This window comes from Pantherophis guttatus, chromosome 3 (assembly GCF_059756535.1).
Source record: "Pantherophis guttatus breed Tessera chromosome 3, ASM5975653v1, whole genome shotgun sequence".
NCBI classification, from domain to species: Eukaryota; Metazoa; Chordata; class Lepidosauria; order Squamata; family Colubridae; genus Pantherophis; species Pantherophis guttatus.
The window spans coordinates 6,901,254-6,921,244 of NC_142065.1; the positions used below are offsets into that span (position 1 = coordinate 6,901,254).

Genomic DNA, 19,991 nt, shown 5'->3' on the forward strand with positions numbered 1-19,991 from the left:
AAGGAAGGATAAAAAGGGAGGGAGGGAGGGAAGGAGGGAAGGAGGAAGAAAGGAAGAAAAAAGGAAGCAAGAAAAGATAAAATGAGGAAAAAGGAAAGATGAGGGAGGGCAGGAGGAAAAAAGGAAGGACAGAAAAGGAAGAAAGAAGAAATGATAAATCGGGAGGGAAGAAGGAAGGGACAGAGGGAAGAAGAGTAAAAAAGGAAGGGAGGGAGGGAGGAAGAGTAAAAAGGGAGGGAGGGAAAGAAAGAAAGAAGGAAGGATAAAGGGAGGGAGGGAAGGAGGAAAAAAGGAAGAAGGAAGGAAGAAAGGATAAAACGGGAGGGAGGGAGGAAGGAAAGGAGGAGAGGAGAGGGAAGGAAAGGTGAGAGGAAGGAGCAAAGGAAGGAAGAGAGGGAAAGGAAGGAAGGAAGAAAGGAAAACTCCTTGTAGCCCAGACCAAACAAGCTCTTATTTATCAAGTAGGATATTTTGCCATTTGGAATTTCTTTTCACCCTTAGTTTGGGAAAAGACGGTGGGCCGAAAGAAATTCCAGGTGAAAGGAGCAGTTGCACGAGACAGCTCGGATCGCAAATCCATAGCGGATGTTGTGAATTACAGCTCCCAACAGCCCCAACAGGCTGGGGAATGCTGGGGACCGTCTGTAGTTCCGCAACATCTGGAAGGCTCCAGGTGTTCTACCTGGGCCAGAGGGAGGGCCTCGGCTCCCTCCCTTTCTTTTCACCCACCTCCCTGCTCCCGTCCCACCCCTCAGAGGGCTCAGTCTCACCTGTTTCCAGCCCCTTTCTGCCTTTCTGAAGGGTCAAATGTTTTGTCCCTTGGTCCCCAGGTTTTATATTTGAGTGTACAAATATCTCCATGGGAACGCAGTTGCCAAGCAACCCAGACAATGGGGAGGGGGGGGAGGAAAAGCCCTCCCCTCTTTCCTCAGCTGCCAGCCCACCCACTGACCAGAGAGCTGCCAGCCTCTAGGGAAACAAGAGGTGCCAGCACCCCCCAATTGGGTGCATCTTTATTATTTGAACGCCCTTCGGCCTTCCAAGGGGACGATGCCCAAAGTCCCTGAACGGCTGAGCAATAATTCAGATTTCGCTTGCTGTATTGAAACAAACTCTCTCTCTCTCTCTCTCACTCTCTCTCTCTCTCTCTCTCTCTCTCTCTCTCTCTCTCTCTCTCACACACACACACACACACACACACACACACACACACACACAGGCTGCAATAAAAACCCCATCGCGGGGAAGAAGCAGCCGAATAAAAATTTGGCGTTCCCGGTTGGTTTTTTTTCAAATGTGCCAACAAACACCGTTTCCATGGGGTTCTGGGGTTTGCAACTGTTTGTGGTGTAGGCATGATTATCTCCTGTTGCTTGCACACACCGCCCCGGTGACATTTCGGGGAAAAGGCTGCATCGATGGGTTTGCGTGGGAGGGAATCGAGGAAGGGAGAAGCAGAAGGCGCTCGATGCCAGGACGAGGCAGAGCGTGTTGGCAAAACAGTCTGTGGGTGATGATGGAAGAGCGGGCAGCAGGAACACGAGGAGATCAGGACTCTGTGCAAAAAGCTCCTTGGCCACAAGAGAGCATTTTGTTAATTGTGTGTTATATTTGGTGCAAAGGAAATTGGAAACTAACTAACTTCCTTCCTTCCTCCCTTCTTTCCTCCCTTCTTTCATTCTTTCCTCCCTCTCTTGCTCCTTTCATTCCTTTTCCACTCCTCTCCTTCCTTCCTCCCTCCCTTCTTTCCTCCTTCTCTTGCTCTTTTCATTCCTTTTCCACTCCTCTTCCTCCCTCCCTTCTTCCTTCCCTCCCTCCCTCTCCCTCCTCTCTTCCTTTTCTCCTTCTCTTGCTCTTTTCATTCCTTTTCCACTCCTCTCCTTCCTTCCTCCCTCCCTCTCCCTCTCTCCCATCTCCCTTCCCTTCCTTCTTTCCTCCTTCTCTTGCTCTTTTCCTTCCTTTTCCACTCCTCTCCTTCCTTCCTCCCTCCCTCCCTCTCCTCTCTTTCCTTCCTTCTTTCCTCCTTCTCTTGTTCATTTCCTTCCTTTTCCACTTCTCTCCTTCCTTCCTTCCTCCCTACCTTCCCCCTCTCCCTTCTCCCTTCCCTTCCTTCTTTCCTCCTTCTCTTGTTCTTTTCATTCCTTTTCCACTCCTCTCCTCCCTCCCTCCCTCCCTTCTTTCTTCCCTCCCTCCCTCTCCCTCCTCACTTCCTTTTCTCCTTCTCTTGTTCTTTTCATTCCTTTTCCACTCCTCTCCTTCCTTCCTCCCTACCTTCCCCCTCTCCCTCCTCCCTTCCCTTCCTTCTTTCCTCCTTCTCTTGCTCTTTTCATTCCTTTTCCACTCCTCTCCTCCCTCCCTCCCTCCCTCCCTCCCTTCTTCCTTCCTTCCCTCCCTCCCTCTCCCTCTTTCCCTCCCTCCTTCCTTCCTTCCCTTCCCTTCCTTCTTTCCTCCACCCATTGTTCCTTATTCCTTTTCCATTCTTCCCTCTCTCCCTCATTTCTTTTTCTTTCTTTCTTTCCATACTCCTTCTCCCCTCCCACTCCCTTGCTCCTTTCCTTACTTTTCATCCCCTCCCTCCCTTCTCTCCAGCACCCATAACTTCTGAAGGCCATGACTGGTTAATTGTTCTCACTGTCAGGAAGTGTCTCCTAAGTTCTAAGTTGCTTCTCTCCTTGATTAGTTTCCATCTGTTGCTTCTTGTCCTGCCCTCAGGTGCTTTGGAGAATAAGTCGACCCCCTCTTCTTTGTGGCAGCCCCTCAAATACTGGAAGACTGCTATCATTTCCGCAGATGGCTTTGTTAATGCCACCGTAAAAGTCAGCAAAACAAGTCGAGATGATTTATCCCAAATATTGACAATGATGGACTCGGTTCATTTACCGGTTTTAGCAGCGAAAGAGTTCAAGACAGATGATTGGGCTGATTAGCAAGATTCCTGGAGAAATGTCTAAATATGGGGGAAATTTTGCAGACGAGGCAGACATGAAACTGGAGGCTTCACATGGCATGAATCATCTCTGCATTCACGGGTTTCCCACCGTTAGCTTTAATGAGGCCGTTAGCACAACCTTCGCACATCCCCCACTCTCAAATTAAACTGGAGTTTTAAATTCCAATTTTCCATCTCTAACATCATTAATAAAGAGGCGCCAGAATAAATTGTTGGCTGTTTGGCAGCTGGCCTAGGGGCTTATGCAGAGCGCCCCCAAGGGAGTGTATCCGTTGTCCTAACTTCGTTTTTTTACGACCTTGAATTAGGGTTGTAAATCGAGGACTACCTCAATCGTCTTCTGTCCACGAATCCCTTTGCTCCATGGTATTGAAACAGTAGAAGTTTGTAAAAACCTTAAAGGAAGAAAAATAACCAAGAAGCTGAATAGAATGTTTAAATTAGGGTAGATTAAAAAAAAAAAATCTGGCCTATAAATGAGCCAAGGTGATGAACATACAGTATCTAATGCACCTTCCTCCTCCTGTTTCCCCCAAACAACAATCCTGTGAGGCGGGTTGGGCTGAGAGAGAATGTCTGGTTCAAAGTCACCCAGCCAGCTTTCGTGCCTAAGGTGGGACTAGAACTCATCATCTCCTGGTGATTGGCCCAAAGTCATCCAGCCGGTTTTCATGCTTAAGGCAGGACTAGAACTCGTGATCTCCTGGTGATTGGGCCAAAATCACCCAGCTGGCTTTCATGACTAAGGCAGGACTAGAACTCATCGTCTCCTGGTTTCTGTTCTGTCTCCATCCCACACACGCACCCCCACGGACGGCCCGGAGTTAATAAGCCACACGACAAAGTCTTTGAAGATAAAGCTGGCAGCAACCCAGTGGCTAGCTGCCAATTCAGACTTTACTCGCACAAAACAAAGATTAGACTGCCAGCATTCCGATAAAGCAGGCAGAGTTTCAACAATACAAGGATTAGTCCAAATGCAGTCCGACAAGGCAGGCAGAAGTCCAGTAATGCAGAGATCATGGATTATTTCTAGTTTTTGCTCGTCACAAACTGAACCGGCCACCACACCCACATTTATACCCTGTGGGGTGTGGTCCAGTGACTCAGCTAATCTCTGGCACGCCTTCCCCTCTGCTGCGCACGCTTCTCCCTGCGCCTCTGCCGAGGGTCCAGCCAGCACTTATCTCCTTCATCGCTGTCCACCTGTGGCTGCGGGGACGTGCTTGGCTCTGGGCCTATCTTTTGGCCTTCGGTGTCCTCCAGAGGCATTGCCAGAGAGGAGGGTCCTGGAGAGGGAGGCCTTGCCAACTGCTCTCCCTCACTCTCAGAGTCTGCATCTGTTGATAGCCCAGGCTCAGGCAACGGAGCCACAACAGTTTCTAGCCTGATACCTTCATCACGAGTCCAAACTGGCTCCAAGAAATTTATTTTATTTAAACATTTTATTTATTTTATTCTATACCAAGGACCGGCCCATAGATTTCCACTGCTCTCCTCTCCTCTGCCTTCTGCGCATTCGCGCGTCAGACACTCAGCTGTTCCTCCTCTTCCTCATCAGCCACCTCCAGACCTGGGGGCTGTTGACTCTCCATCTGAGGGCTGACGGATGTCCCAGGCTCTGTCTCTGTCTCTGTCTCTCTCTCTGCCAACTCCCTTCCCTCTTCCCACTCAAAGCTCTCGGGTTGCCTTGATGCTAACCCTGACTCCCATGCCGGCCTCTCCTCTGATTCGGCTGCTGGAGTGGCTGGCAGCCGACAGGCCACAACAGGACCTCTGAAAAAGGCACCTAATTCCTGTATGCATTTTTGGATGCTCGAGAACTAAAAAGGGAGAGCCATAGCAACTCTGTTTTAGCAACAGCCGAAATTGTTGTGAGCTAATTGTAATCCTCCTGAAATAAATGCAGGGATGGGCTGCTGGGGGTTCGCAGGGGTTCGGGAGAAACTCTAGTTAAGATTCTGTGCAGTTCGGAGAACCCCCAAATCCCACTCCTGGCTGGCCCTGCCCCTCCCGCCCCACCAGTGGTGGGTTTCAAAAATTTCTACTACCGGTTCTGTGGGTGTGGCTTGGTGGGCATGGCATGGCTTGGTGGGCGTGGCTTGGTGGGCGTCGCAGGGGAAGGATACTGTAAAATCTCCATTCCCTCCCCACTCCAGGGGAAGGACACTGTAAAATCTCCATCCCTTCCCAATCCAAGGGAAGGTTACTGCAAAATCCCCATTTCCTCCCGATCAGCTGGGACTTGGCAGGTAGGGAATAGATGGAAGCGGAGCCAGTCAGAATTTTTACTACCGGTTCTCCGAACTACTCAAAATTTTCGCTACCGGTTCTCCAGAACTGGTCAGAACCACCTCTGAAACCTCTGAAACCCACCTCTGCACCCCACCCCTCCCAGGAGTCCCCGCACGGCCCGTTTTGGATGCAGGTAAGTGCAGGGCGCATACAGAGGCTCGGGGAAGGCAAAAAACGGGCCTATCAGAAGTTTGGCAAGGCCTCCGGAGGGCCTCTGGAGCGTGGGGAAGCCGTTTTTCACCCTTCCGGAGGCTCGAGGAAAGCCTCCGGAGCCTGGGGAGGGCATAAATGCCCCCCCCACTGCCATGGTGCAGGAGGCTGACTAGGCCACGCCCACCATGGCCACGCCTATCCAGCAACCAGGCAGAGAACCCCTTGCTAAAATTTTTGAAGCACACCGCTGGATAAATGTCCGGTTAATTTCTCGATTAGACTGTTCCCAAGACCTTAGGACGTTCCCAAGATGTTGTTAACTATAGTCTGTGAACTGCACCATAAAATCACCTGGACTACCGAAAGCCCCTGAAGGCAGGGCAAGAAGCCACGGACGGAACGTAGTCAAGGAGAGAAGTAACTGAAAACTAAGGAGAAATTTCCTAACAGAACAATTAATCATTGGAACGACTTGCCTCCAGAAGTTGTGGGTGCTCCATCACTGGAGGTTTTCAAGAAGAGTTTGGACAACCATTTGTCTGAATTGGTAGAGGGCAGGGGTCAGCAACCTGAGGCTCTGGAGCCGCGTGTGGCTCTTTCACCCCTCTGCTGTGGCTCCCTGTTACTCAAAATATACGTCACAGCGCCAATGTGCGACACCTGCTGGCACGTGATTTATTGAGCTTTTCAACCCCCAGTAGGCCAATCATGGATAAATCCAAGAAAAGAAAAGTTTCAGAAGAAAACAGAACGTTTCATTCAACTACATATGCTAGTTTTGTGGCCGCTCAAGAAATAGCCAGGCGAGGGAAGGGTTTTGTGGCTCCCGGTGTTTTCTTTTCTGTGGGAAACGGGTCCAAATGGCTCATTGAGTATTTAAGGCTGAAGACTCCTGGTATAAGATCTCTTGCTTGAGTAGGGAGTTGGATTAGAAGACTTCCCAGGTCCCTTCGTTATTCTGTCATCGTATCCCAATTCTGGAAATGTTCAAATTCAAATTCAAATCTTTATTGTCGGAGTACGACATGTGTACTATGAGATTGGCTGAGCCTCCCTTTGTGCACCCCCCGCAAACACAATACAACTCACAGAGAAAGACAAAAAAAAAAAAAAAAAGAGAGAGAGAGAAAGAAAAGAGCGCTGGAAATAATGTTTTAAAAAATGTATTTTATCGATTGCTTCTCATCCCAGTTGACCGAGCATCCTGAGATGCACATGGGGCTTTTATCTTTGCTTTTCCGTGGTTACATTTTGTTTCTGACGTTGTTTTGGGTTTCGCTATTGATTATTCTGCATTTTGCTTTGTTTTGTTTTTCTCTGTTTGATACTGTTTGAGCCCAGTGGAATAGGGGTGGGCTCTAAGAACGGCAAATAAAGGAAAAACAGAGAGTAAAATGAAACAAAATCAAGTAGAAAAGAACTGAGCCTGGAGGAACTGAAATGAAATTCAGCAACTATCAACTCTGCCTACAGCCGGCACCAAAGCTGCAATTTAGTGAGGATAGATGGATCTTCCAATTAAAAGCAATTGAAGGCTTGACTGCACGCTTCTGATTCAACAGTTCCAAAGAGACAAACAAACAAACAAACACACACCCACACACACACACACAGAAACACATCCTATGTTTTAATGTATGCCTTGAGATTGGGGCAACACATCTGCAAAGAGTCAAAACTTCTAAACAATTTTAGAGAATAGCTGCCAGACCAATAGCAATTTTTTGCAAACAATCCTGTTGTTAGAACACCAACCCTGTGAGGTGGGTTGGGCTGAGAGAGAGAGAAGGACTGGCCAAATTCACCCAGTTGGCTTTCATGCCTAAGGAGTGGTGGGATTCAACCGGTGTAACCACCGGTTCGCTGAGTACGTGCTTCCTAAACAGGTAGTTCTCGACCTATGACAATAATTGGACCAGACTTTCCATTGCTATGCAAGGCAGTTGTTAAGTGAGTCATGCTCAATTTTACATTCACCGTTAAGTGAATCACTGCAGATAGAATAGAATAGAATAGAATAGAATAGAATAGAATAGAACAGAATAGAACAGAATAGAACAGAACAGAATATACGAATGTGCAGAGATGGACAGATTATGGAAATGAAGGAGAGGGAGGACACCGAGTACTATTTAATATGGAATAAATGGTATTCCTGGCTGGAGGGTAAACATAATACTTAAGGAATGTTTTTGCTAGGAGATTGAATTGTAAATAGAAATCAAGATAATTTAAATAAAGATGTAAGTTTAAGATAGAGATATTTAGAACTAGAATTTGTGTAAAAAGGTTAAATAGGTTAGAGATACTGATGCAGAAAAGTTGTTATTAGTATTGAAATTTTGATATGTTTATTTTTGGTTGTTTTATATATATCTATATCTATATCTATATCTATATCTATATCTATATCTATATCTATATCTATATATATCTATATATCTATATCTATATATCTATATCTATATATATATGTTGGTATGTGTGTGTGTGTGTCTGTGTTTTCATGTTTTTTTTTGTGTATTATGTTTCTGTTTTGTACTGTGTATTTTAATCGTTGGAAATTTAATAAATATTATTTTTTAAAAAAATAGAATAGAATAGAATAGAATAGAATAGAATAGAATAACAGAGTTGGAAGGGACCTTGGAGGTCTTCTAGTCCAACCCCCTGCTTAGTCAGGAAACCCTACACCACTTCAAACAAATTATTATCCAACATCTTCTTAAAAATGCTCCGGTGTTGGAGCATTCACAACTTCTGGAGGCAAGTTGTTCCACTGATTCATTGTTCTCACTGTCAGGCAATTTCTCCTTAGTTCTAGGTTGCTTCTCTCCTTGATGAGTTTCCACTCATTGCTTCTTGTCCTGCCTTCAGGTGCTTTGGAGAATAGCTGGACTCCCTCTTCTTTGTGGCAGCCCCTGAGATATTGGAACGCTGCTTTCATGTCTCCCCTGGTCCTTCTTTTCATTAAACTAGACATACCCAGTTCCTGCAACCGTTCTTCATACGTTTTAAACTCCAGTCTCCTAATCATCTTTGTTGCTCTTCTCTGCACTCTTTCTAGAGTCTCAACATCTTTTTTTAACATCGTGGCAATCAAAACTGAATGCAATATTCCAAGTGTGGCCTTATCTTACCAAGGCATTATTAAGTTAAACGAATCACGGGTCATTAAGCAAATCCAGCTTCCACTGTTGACTTTGCTAGTCAGAGGTTTGGCGGGAAGGTGACAAGTGGCGATCGCATGACCACAGGATGCTGCAATCATCGTCAATATATGCTGGTTGCCAAGCAACTGAATTTTGGTGATGTGATCGTTGTGATGCTGCAAAGCTCATAAGTGCAAGGACCGGTGTTAAGTTATTATTATTTTTTTTAGTGCCCTTGTAATTTTCAACAATTGCCAAATGAATTGTGGTGAGTTGAGGACTGTATGCAGAGGGATAGTCATAAGTAATTTGTTACTGATTAAAATTTTAAGAAAGGATGTTGGGAATTCTCCTCCCATTTTTTTTTGGTCTCTTAGAAACAGCACACAGATTATTTGTCTCGGTTATTACACTTTCAATTTTTTTTTTCTGAGTTGTACATTTTTATTTTACCCCAAAATATGGTTTGGATAGTTAAGAAGTTAAATGTTTCCTTTCTAGGCGTTGTCTAAATAGAATCCTTCATTGTACGCATTCTGCCCCCTGTTGGTGAAATGTAGTTTATGATTTTCTCATTTTCTTGTACAGCACAAATCAGGGGTGAAATGTAAAATTTGTTACTACCGGTTCTGTGGGCGTGGCTTGGTGGGGGAGGGGTAATGTGACTGGGTGGGCGTGGCCAACTTTAAAAAAAAACTTTTCAAAGCATTTTTTCTTTGATGCTTTGAAAAGCCTCTGCCGATCAGGCAACTCAGCTGGGATCGTCAGAGACTTTTCGAAGCATTTTTTTTACCACCTCTTCGACCAAGAGGTTGCAGAAAAAAATGCTTTGAAAAGCCTCTGACGATCCCAGCTCAGCTTTTTTCCCAGCTTTTTTTTCTTTTAAAAGCATTTTTTCGTCGGAAGAGGTTGTAGAAAAAAATGCTTTTAAAAGTTTTTTAAAAAAGCCTCTGATGATCATGTGGCTCAGCTGGGCATGGTGGGGCGGGGGTGCACAGGGATTTTTGCTACCGGTTCTCCAAACCACCCGCCGGCCTCACTACCGGATCAGGCGATCTGGTCTGAACCAGGAACATTTCACCCCTGGCACAAATTGTTTTACAGGTGACTTAACAACCTTTGGTTTAGTTAAATTTACAGTGCTGTTGAACAGTGCTGTTCAAATTTACAACAGCACTGAAAAAAGTGACTTTATGAGCTGATTTTTCAAACTTACAACTGTTGTAGCATCCCCATGATCATCAAATTCAGATGCTTGGCAACTGACTCATATTTATGACAGTTGCAGGGTTCCAGGGTCATTTGCGACTTTCTGACAAGCCAGGTCAATAGGGAAACCAGATTCACTTAACAACCGTGTTACTAACTGAACAAATGCAGCGATTCGCTTGGCAACTGTGGCAAGAACGGTCATAAAATGGGGAAAACTTCACTTAACTGTCTCGCTTAGCAACAGAAATGCGTTGTATTTTGGCAGCAATGACCCCATGCTAATTTCTTCAGCTTTCCCAACTAGCGTAGGGAATTAATTTTATACTAGAACAATTTTCCTGTTCATTCAAATATTTTAACCATGAACACCAGAAGTGTTTTGGTGTTTCTGTGTGTGAGAGACGAACGGTTCAGTGTATTCTCCCATTTCAACCTTCGTTGTGCATGTATGTGTGTAAAGGAAGCTGTATGGTGCCAACATTTTGCAACTGAAATTCAGCAGTACAGTTGAAGGGTGTGTTTCTGAGCATGTGTACAGGTAGTCCTTGACCTACGAACACAATTGAGCCCAAAATTTCTGTTGTTAAGTGAGACATTGGTTGAGTGAGTTTTGCCCCATTTTACACGTTTCTTGCCACAGTTGTTAAGTGAATCACGGTGGTTGATAAATTAGTAACACGGTTGTTAACTGAATCTTGCTTCCTCATTGATTTTGCTTTTGCAAAAGGTGATCGATCACCTGACCTCAGGACACAATAACGGTCATAAGTATGAACCAGTTGCCAAGCATTTGTATTTTGATCACAAATAGAATAGAATCACAGAGTTGGAAGGGACCTTGGAGGTCTTCTAGTCCAACCCCCTACTCAGGCAGGAAACCCTACACCACTTCAGACAAATGGTTATCCAACATCTTCTTAAAAACTTCCAGTGTTGGAGCACTCAGAACTTCTGGAGGCAAATTGTTCCACTGATTAATTGTTCTAACTGTCAGGAAATTTCTCCTTAGTTCTAAGTTGGATCTCTCCTTGATGAGTTTCCACCCGTTGCTTCTTCTCCTACCCTCAAGTGCTTTGGAGAATAGATTGACCTGGTCTTCTTTGTGGCAGCCCCTGAGATATTGGAACGCTGCTATCATGTCTCCCCTAGTCCTTCTCTTCATTAAACTAGATATACCCAATTTCCAGCAACTATTCTTTATATGTTTATATGACCATGTGATCATTGAGGTGCTACAAAGGTCGTAAGTGTGAAAAATGATCATAAATCACTTTTTTCAGTACCGTTGTAACTTAGAACAGTCAATAAATGAGCTGCAGTAAGTTGAAGACTACCTGTGGAGCATGAAGCTGTGGAACAGGAGTCGTTTTAGACCAGGGGTCTCCCACCTTGGCAACTTTAAGACTTGTGGACTTCAACTCCCAGAATTCCCCCCTCTGGCTGGGGAATTCTGGGAGTCAAAGTCCACAAGTCTTAAAGTTGCCAAGGTCAGTGAGCCCTGGTTTAGATGATCGACTCTAGAGAACTGAGAAAGCCAGGGAATAAATAGCAAGGGAAATTATTATGTGCTTCGCTGATTATATAAAGGCCTTTGATTGTGTTGATTATATCAAGCTGTGTAACATACTTAGGAAAATAGTAATCGCAAAATGTCCCATTAGGCCTCATGCAAAGTCTATATTCAGGATATTCTCATCAGCCGATGAAATCAAGAGGAAAGTCTATCAAAAAAAAAACAATCCACACTAACTATGTGCTCCATTACCAAAGTAATAACCCAACTGCCTACAAAAGAACATTATTCAGATGAGCATAAATTCATTGCAATCATGTGAAGTGTTAATACCACTTTATAATGTCTTGGTAAGGCCACACTTGGAATATTGCATCCAGTTTTGGTCGCCATGATGCAAAAAAGATGTGGAGACTCTAGAAAGAGGGCAGAGAAGAGCCACAAAGATGATTAGGGGACTGGAGGCTAAAGCATATGAAGAACGGTTGCAGGAACTGGGTATGTCCCGTCTAATGAAGAGAAGGACCAGGGGAAACATGATAGCAGTCTTCCAATATTTAAGGGGCTGCCACAAAGAAGAGGGGGTCAAGCTATTCTTCAAAGCACCTGAGGGTAGAACAAGAAGCAATGGATGGAAACTAATCAAGGAGAGAAGCAACTTAGAACTAAGGAAAAATTTCCTGACAGTGAGAACAATTAATCAGTGGAACAACTTGCCTCCAGAAGTTGTACATGCTCCAACACTGGAAGTTTTTAAGAAGAGATTGGATAACCATTTGTCTGAAATGTTATAGGGTTTCCTGCCTAAGCAGGGGGTTGGACTAGAAGACCTCCAAGATCCCTTCCAACTCTGTTATTCTATTCTATTCTATTGCTGCATCTTTAAACGGCACCAAACTCAGAGAGCACCAAGAACCCCACAAATTTAGAATTCTGGTATCATTTTTGGATGGGCTTGATTTAAAGGAGTTATCGACTGATCCATTAACTGTTTTTATTATCCTTTTTTGATATTTTGCAGCATGTTGTAGTTACAGGTAGTCCTGGATTTAAAACAGTGACTGTTCAAAGTTACATCCGCACTGAAAAAAGTTACTTGGGTGTGTTTTTCACACTTACAACCATTGTAGCATCCCACGGTCAAGTGAATAAAATTTGGAGGCTTGTCAACTGATTCATATGTCTGACAGTTGCAGTGTCCTGGGGGGTCCTGTGATATTTTGCAACCTTCTGACAAGCAAAGTCAATGTGGATGCCAGATTCACTTAACAACTGTGTTACTAACTTAAGAACTGCAGTGATTCACTTAATAACGCTGGCAAGAAGGGTCGTAAAAGGCGGCAAAATGTGGTTAACAAATGTTTCACTTAGCAACAGAAATGTTGGGCTCAATTACAGTCATAAGTCAAGGACTACCTATATAAAATATTTTAATTCCCCTTTTATCCCTTTTATTTAATTTGGGTTAATTTACACACTTCAGTTGACAGGGGGGTTAATTATGAGGATGACAGGAAAAAAGAGGATGAAATTAAACAAATTAGGCTTCATGGATGACTTAGTGTAGCCTTCAATAAAGATAAAAGCTCAGGGTCAAGCATCAATGCAACATGCATAGAAAAAAGGAAGAACTGCGTGGGACGATAAAGAGGAACCCAGAATACATTAATCTTGTCTGGCAAAAATGTACAAATCTTTTTCGAATCTTCAATTATTGCATTGGCTTTGATGAAAAGGTTTAATGAAAAGCAGGACTGGGGGTGACACGATAGCAGTGTTCCAATATTTGAGGGGTTGCAAAAAGAAGAGGGAGTCAACCTATTTTCCAAAGTACCGGTGGGCAAAGCAAGAAGCAATGAATGGAAACTAATTAAGGAGAGAAGCAACTTAGAACTAAGGAGAAATTTCCTGATAGAACAATTAATCTTGCCTCCAGAAAAAAAAGCTTGCCTCCAGACGTTGTGCTCCGACACTGGAGGTTTTTACAAAGGGATTGGACAACCATTTGTCTGAAATGGTATAGGGTTTCCTGCCTAAGCAGGGGGTTGGACTAGAAGATCTCCAAGGACCCTTCCAACTCTGTCATTCTATTCTATTCTATTCTATTCTATTCTATTCTATTCTATTCTATTCTATTCTAGTTGTCTAGTCTACTCTAGTCCAGCCCAGCCCAGCCCAGCCTGGCCCAATCCATTCCTTATTCTTTTCTATTCCATTCCTTATTCTATTCTGTTATTCTGTTCTGTTCTGTTCTGTTCTGTTCTGTTCTGTTCTGTTCTGTTCTGTTCTGTTCTGGTCTGGTCTGGTCTGGTCTGGTCTGGTCCAGTCTATAGTCTAGTCTAGTCTAGCCCAGCCTAGTCCATTCCTTATTCTATTCTATTATTATTTTCTGTTCTGTTCTGTTCTGTTCTGTTCTATTCTATTCTATTCTATTCTATTCTATTCTATTCTATTCTATTCTATTCTATTCTATTCTATTCTATTCTATTCTATTCTATTTCGTATTCCGTATTCTATTCTATATTCTATTCTATTCCATATTCTGTATTCTATTCTATATTCTATTCTATTCCTTATTCCTTATTCTTCTGTTCTGTTCTGTTCCATTCTATTATTCTATTCTATTCTATTCTATTCTATTCTATTCTATTCTATTCTATTCTATTCTATTCTATTCTATTCTATTCTATTCCGTGTTCCGTGTTCCGTGTTCCGTGTTCCGTATTCTATTCTATATTCTATTCTATTCCATATTCTGTATTCTATTCTATATTCTATTCTATTCCTTATTCCTTATTCTTCTGTTCTGTTCTGTTCTGTTCCGTTCCGTTCCATTTCTTTGATTACAAAGTATTAATATATTTAAATTTAGTAGCTGGAACAGTGGGGATTGTATAATGATCCAGAACATACAGTTATAGTTGATTGATTGGAGCGTACTGGCTCCTGCGTGAGGCAATCTGTGCTGTGATTGGTTGCTGGGTGTAAAGGGGGAGTTTCCCTTTTTCCCGCCTTTTTGTTCTCTGTGTGTGTGTGTGCTCTGTATTCTGTTTTGTGATTTACCTCACAATTTACCTCATGATGTTCTGAGGTGCTGACTATCTTTTTGGCTGTAAACATAGATGTCAAATGTATTTATTTATATAAAACTGCATGTTCGTGTCAGCATCTCTGACTTTCATTTGGACACCCGCTGTGCAATTCCCTGACACAAAGGTTCTCATATGAGGCAGCAACACATTAGCTAATGAACCATAGAAATGGTGTAGAAATGCCAGTAACTTGTCACTAACGCCAGTCAGTGTGCATGTCATAATATACTGTTAAAATGAAACTGTTGGCAAAGATATCCAAGGGGGTCAAAAAAGTCAAAATGGCTACCATCCTGACCTCTAACAATGGTTCACGTGATCAAAATTCAGACCCCTGGCAACTGACTCATATTTATGACGGTTACATTGTCCTAGGTCAGGGGTCTGCAACCTTAAACACCCAAAGAGCCATTTGGACCTGTTTCCTACAGAAAAGAAAACACTGGGAATCACCAAACCCTTCCCGTGCCTGATTATTTCTTCAGTGGCCACAAAACTAGCATATGCAGTTGAATGAAACATCCTGTTTTCTTCTGAAACTTTTCTTTTCTTGGATTTATCCATGGTTGGCCTACCGGGGGTTGAAAAGCTCAATAAATCACATGCCGGCAGGTGTTGCACATTGACGGTTGTGACGTATATTTTGAGTGATAGGGAGCCGCACAGAGGGGTGAAAGAGCCACATGTGGCTCCAGAGCCACAGGTTGGTGACCCCTGTCCTAGGTTCATGGGATCCTCTTATGGGACCTTCTGACAAGCCAAGTCAATGGGAAGCCTGATTCACTTAATAACCATGTGACTACCTTAACAAGTGCAGTGATTCACTTAACAACGAGGGCAAGAAAGGCTGTAAAATGGGGCAAAACTCACTGAACAAATGTCTCACTTAACAATGGGACTTTGGGGCTCAGTTGTGATCATATGTTGAGGACTACCTGAAATCTTTGACTCCTTTCTATGTGCCTGAATCTCTAGCTAAAACAATCAAAGGATGTTTCATTTCACAAAGCCTCTCTTCATCGCACAATGTCACTCCTAGCGTGACATTGCATGTGATAGGTAGATCTGTGCAACTGTATTCACTATTGCACATTTTTGACCAGCAGTGCTAGTGTGAACAGTCTTAGCCAAGAGATCTGTCAGCTCCCCCTTCCAGGTCTATGACAATTTGTCATTGTCAACTTGCCATGGCAACTCACCATGGCCACCTTGCCATGGCCAACTCATCATGGTCAACTTACGATGGCCAACTCATCATGGCCAACTTGTCATGGCCAACTATCATGGCCAACTTGCCATGGCCAACTCATAACCAACTTGTCATGGCCAACTCATCATGGTTAACTTACAATGGCCAACTCATCATGGCCAACTTGCCATGGCCAACTCATCATAGCCAACTTGCCATGGCCAACTCATCATGGCCAACTTGCCATAGCCAACTCATAACCAACTTGTCATTGCCAACTCATCATGGCCACCTTGCCATGGCCAACTCATCATGGCCAACTTACCATGGCCAACTCATCATGGCCAACTTTGCCATGGCCAACTCATAACCAACTTGCCATGGTCAACTCATCATGGCCACCTTGCCATGGCCAACTCATAACCAACTTGTCATGGCCAATTCATCATGGTCAACTTATGATGGCCAATTCATCATGGCCAACTTTGCCATGGCCAACTCATAACCAACTTGCCATGGCCAACTCATCATGGCCAACTTACCATGGCCAACTCATCATGGCCACCTTGCCATGGCCAACTCATAACCAACTTGTCATGGCCAACTCATCATGGTCAACTTATGATGGCCAACTCATCATGGCCAACTTGCCATGGCCAACTCATCATGGCCAACTTGCCATGGCCAACTCATAACCAACTTGTCATGGCCAACTCATCATGGCCAACTTGCCATGGCCAACTCATAACCAACTTGTCATGGCCAACTCATCATGGCCAACTTTGCCATGGCCAACTCACTGCAGGACAATTCAGCACATTCAATTCAGTGCAGGACAACTTGCTGCAGGGCCAGAGTTACACTAATATCAAAGAAATAGTGGAATAGAAACATTAAAGAAATGATGCAAAAGAAGAGACAGAATGAAATGCGACTGGCAAAAATTAAAATATTTTTTTATTTACTTTAAATAATTATATAGAATGGTTAAATTGTCTAGCAGTGAGCTGTCCCACAGTGAATTGGCCATGGTGAGTTGTCCTGCAGCAAGTTGGTTATGGTTGTTATGGTCCGCCAGCAGCCTGAGGAGCTGGCAGAGGAGTCGGACAGCGATGAGGCTGAGGAAGGACATGGGCCAGTCCTGGAGTCTGGGGAAGGCCCGGATGAGGACTCTGCATCAGAGGCAGAGATGGGGCCAGGGCCATCGGGGAGTGAGGTGCGGAGTCCGAAGCCTCCAGAGATTGATAGGAATGAGGCAGAGGAACAGGAGGAGGCTGTTCCTAATGCACGCATGAGAAGAGCTGCCAGAAGGCAGGAGCCGCTAAAGCAGAAAGGACGACTCGGGAGTAGGGCCAAGAGATGATTGGCCCCTCCCATAAGGCTTAAAAGACCAGCAATGGCTCTTGGCCTCTTTGCCGGAAAACAAGCGTTGAGAGATTTGCTTCGTGTTTGGATGTATTTCTTTCTTGTCAGCGTCTTCTGTTCCTGAACTGTTGCCAAGAAAAGCCTTTGGCAGTTTGCCTAATTATCCCAAGGTCAGAGATAAACTGAAGAATGGTGTTTTGAGGACTTTGCTTTCCTTTAATTTGGGATACGCTGAGAATGAGTTCATTCTCAGCTGTTTTAATAAAATCTGTTTGTTTTTTGGAACTGTTTTGCATTTAATATTAACTACGTGGGCCTGGGTCACAACAGTGGTGTGTTGTCCCATTCCGCCCTTCCCTGTGCATTGAAGCTTTGCTTACCAGGAAAGATAAGGAAAAAGCTATGGCACTATCGCCTGCTCAAAAATTGTATTTGTTCCACATTACTAAGCCAACGGAGCTGATGCGTAATACACAGACGTATCATTCTTTGCCTAAAAATGTCGCAGATTCCAAAAGTGTTTAGGCATTCTATACAATGCCGGTTTTTCACTCATTGCCAATAATGCCAGTCATCAATAGTTTTCCAAGTTTAATCATTATATCACTCTTTCAAGGTAAGCAAGGTCAAGAAACAGAAGTCGCAGAAATTCTAAGAATGCAGTTTATTGTTGCAGGCTTGATGAATAGGTTCTTGAAAGTCGGAGATTTTTTTATTTATAGCAAATACAATTGAAATGAAGTGATTTTGCGCTTCTTTCTGAGCCATTCGTCTTTCTCATCTGAGCTATCTTTTTTTTTTAACCTCTCGTCCCTGCTTTTAAGGGTTCATTGCTCCTTTCCCAAGGCCAGATCTACTTTCTTCACGCAACAACAACAAAGATGTGGCTTTATAATTCCCAGAAATGTTTACAGCAAGCCTGTACGTGCTGCAAAAGTATTAAGGAAAGCAACAGTTATTATATTATCGGCCAAGCCTTTGTGCTCAATTCATAGGAATGACTTGTTAAACCCTTGAAAACTAAAAAAAAAAAAAAAAACCCTACTGTTAATCACGGCAAAACTTTAAGGCTGTTGACGGATCTCTCATTTCATCGTCACGTGTTGTGGAGTTTTTCAAGCATTCTCTTCACGTTCTCATTAAATGTTAGCAGGCATGAGAAAATAGCGAGAACACTAACAAGAATCTACTTCATACTGCTTCCGTGCCCTTTCGTATCCCCGCTCCAGTTCCTTCCATTAGGAAAACAATGGCTTTCCATACCAATTTACACTTTGACAACAGCTAATTCTCCCAAGTAAAGATCAGAAAAACAAACAAACAAAAAAAACAAAAAACAAAAACAAAGGCTGCATATTGCAGCCAATTTTTTGAACTGAGGGCCAACCTTGTCCTCTTTCTGCTGCATCTTTATTTATTCTTGGTGGAAGGAGCTAAGAAAATTGAAGTCAAAGAGAGCAAAGATGTGAAGCAGATGGCCCAATGCAGCCTTGTAGCATCAGCAGAGGTTGAGCCAAGTCATACCAACTAAGGCTGGCAACTTGAGAATCTCCATAGACAGCTGGCAATTTGGAATTTTTCTTAATTTCATCTTTCTTTCTTTCTTTCTTTCTTTCTTTCTTTCTTTCTTTCTTTCTTTCTTTCTTTCCTTCCTTCCTTCCTTCCTTCCTTCCTTCCTTCCTTCCCTCCCTCCCTCCTTCCTTCCTTCCTTCTTTCTTTCTTTCATCTTTATTTATTTATTCTTTATTTCCTATGAGTATCACTGTTGTACTTTATGATTCTTGACGAATGTATTTTTTCTTGTATGTACACCGAGAGCGTATGCACCAAGACAAATTCCTTGTGTGTCCAATCACACTTGGCCAATAAAAAAATCTATTCTATTCTATTCTATTCTATTCTATTCTATTCTATTCTATTCTATTCTATTCTATTCTATTCTATTCTATTCTATTCCATTCCATTCCATTCCATTCCATTCCATTCCATTCCATCCCACCCCACTCCACTCCACTCCACTCCACTCCACTCCACTCTACTCTACTGTATTCTTTATTGGCCAAGTGTGACTGGACACACAAGGAATTTGTCTTTGGTGCATATGCTCTCAGTGTACATAAAAAGACAAGATACATTCATCAAGAATCATAAGGTACAACACTTAATGATAGTCATAGGATACAAATAAGCAATCAAATCATACTAGGAAGCAATCAATATCAATATAAATTGTAAGGATACAAGCAACAAAGTTACAGTCATGCAGTCATAAGTGGGAGGAGATGGGTGATAGGAACAATGAGAAGACTAATAGTAATAGTAATAGTAATAGTAATAGTAATGCAGCCTTAGTGAATAGTTTGACAGAGTTGAGGGAATTTATTTATATCCCACCTTTATTATTTTTACTCAAGGTGGGGAGCATATCCAACACATCCTAGTTTCTTCATAACAACAACCCTGTGAGGTTGGTTGGGCAGAGAGAGAGGGAGAGAGGGAGAGAGGGAGAGAGAGAAAGAGAAAGACTGGCTCAAAGTCACCCAGCTGGTTTTCATGGCTAAAGTGGATTAGAATCGATGAACAGTTGCAGGAACTGGGCATGGCTAGTCTAGTGAAGAGAAGGACCAGGGTAGACAGGATAACAGTCTTCCAATATTTGAGGGGCTGCCACAGAGAGGAGGAAAAGGGTCAAGCTATTTTCCAAAGCACCTTTGAAGGCCAGACGAGGAACAATGGATGGAAGCTGATCAAGGAGAGATTCAACCTGGAAATAAGGAGAAATTTTCTGACAGTGAGAACAATTAACCAATGGAACAATTTGCCTTCAGAAGTTGTGGGAGCTTCATCACCGAAGGCTTTCAAGAAGAGACTGGATTGCCATCTGTCAGAAATGGTGCAGGGTCTCCTGCTTGGGCGGGGGTTGGACTAGATGACCTACAAGGTCCCTTCCAACTCTGTTAATCTGTTAGAACTTCCACTCTCCTGCTGATTGGGCCAAAGTCATCCAGCCAGCTTTCATCTCTAAGGCGGGACTAGAAGTCACACTCTGGTGATTGGTGTAAAGTCACCC

General features: G+C 43.4%; 1 protein-coding gene across 7 annotated transcripts in view; it reads right to left on the reverse strand.

The window, feature by feature from the left end:
• LKAAEAR1 (LKAAEAR motif containing 1) overlaps positions 1–885 on the reverse strand; it is a 21,064-nt gene extending 20,179 nt beyond the window's left edge. For 3 of the 7 annotated variants that reach the window (XM_087888995.1, XM_087888993.1, XM_087888999.1), the window contains exon 1: positions 771–856. The gene's annotated coding sequence lies outside the window, so the exon portion shown is untranslated. Of the gene's footprint in view, positions 1–770 lie in introns of all 7 variants that reach the window. The other 4 variants (XM_087888994.1, XM_087888997.1, XM_060684325.2 and 1 more) reach the window with 3 other exon arrangements.
• Between the last annotated feature and the right edge of the window lie 19,106 nt (positions 886–19,991).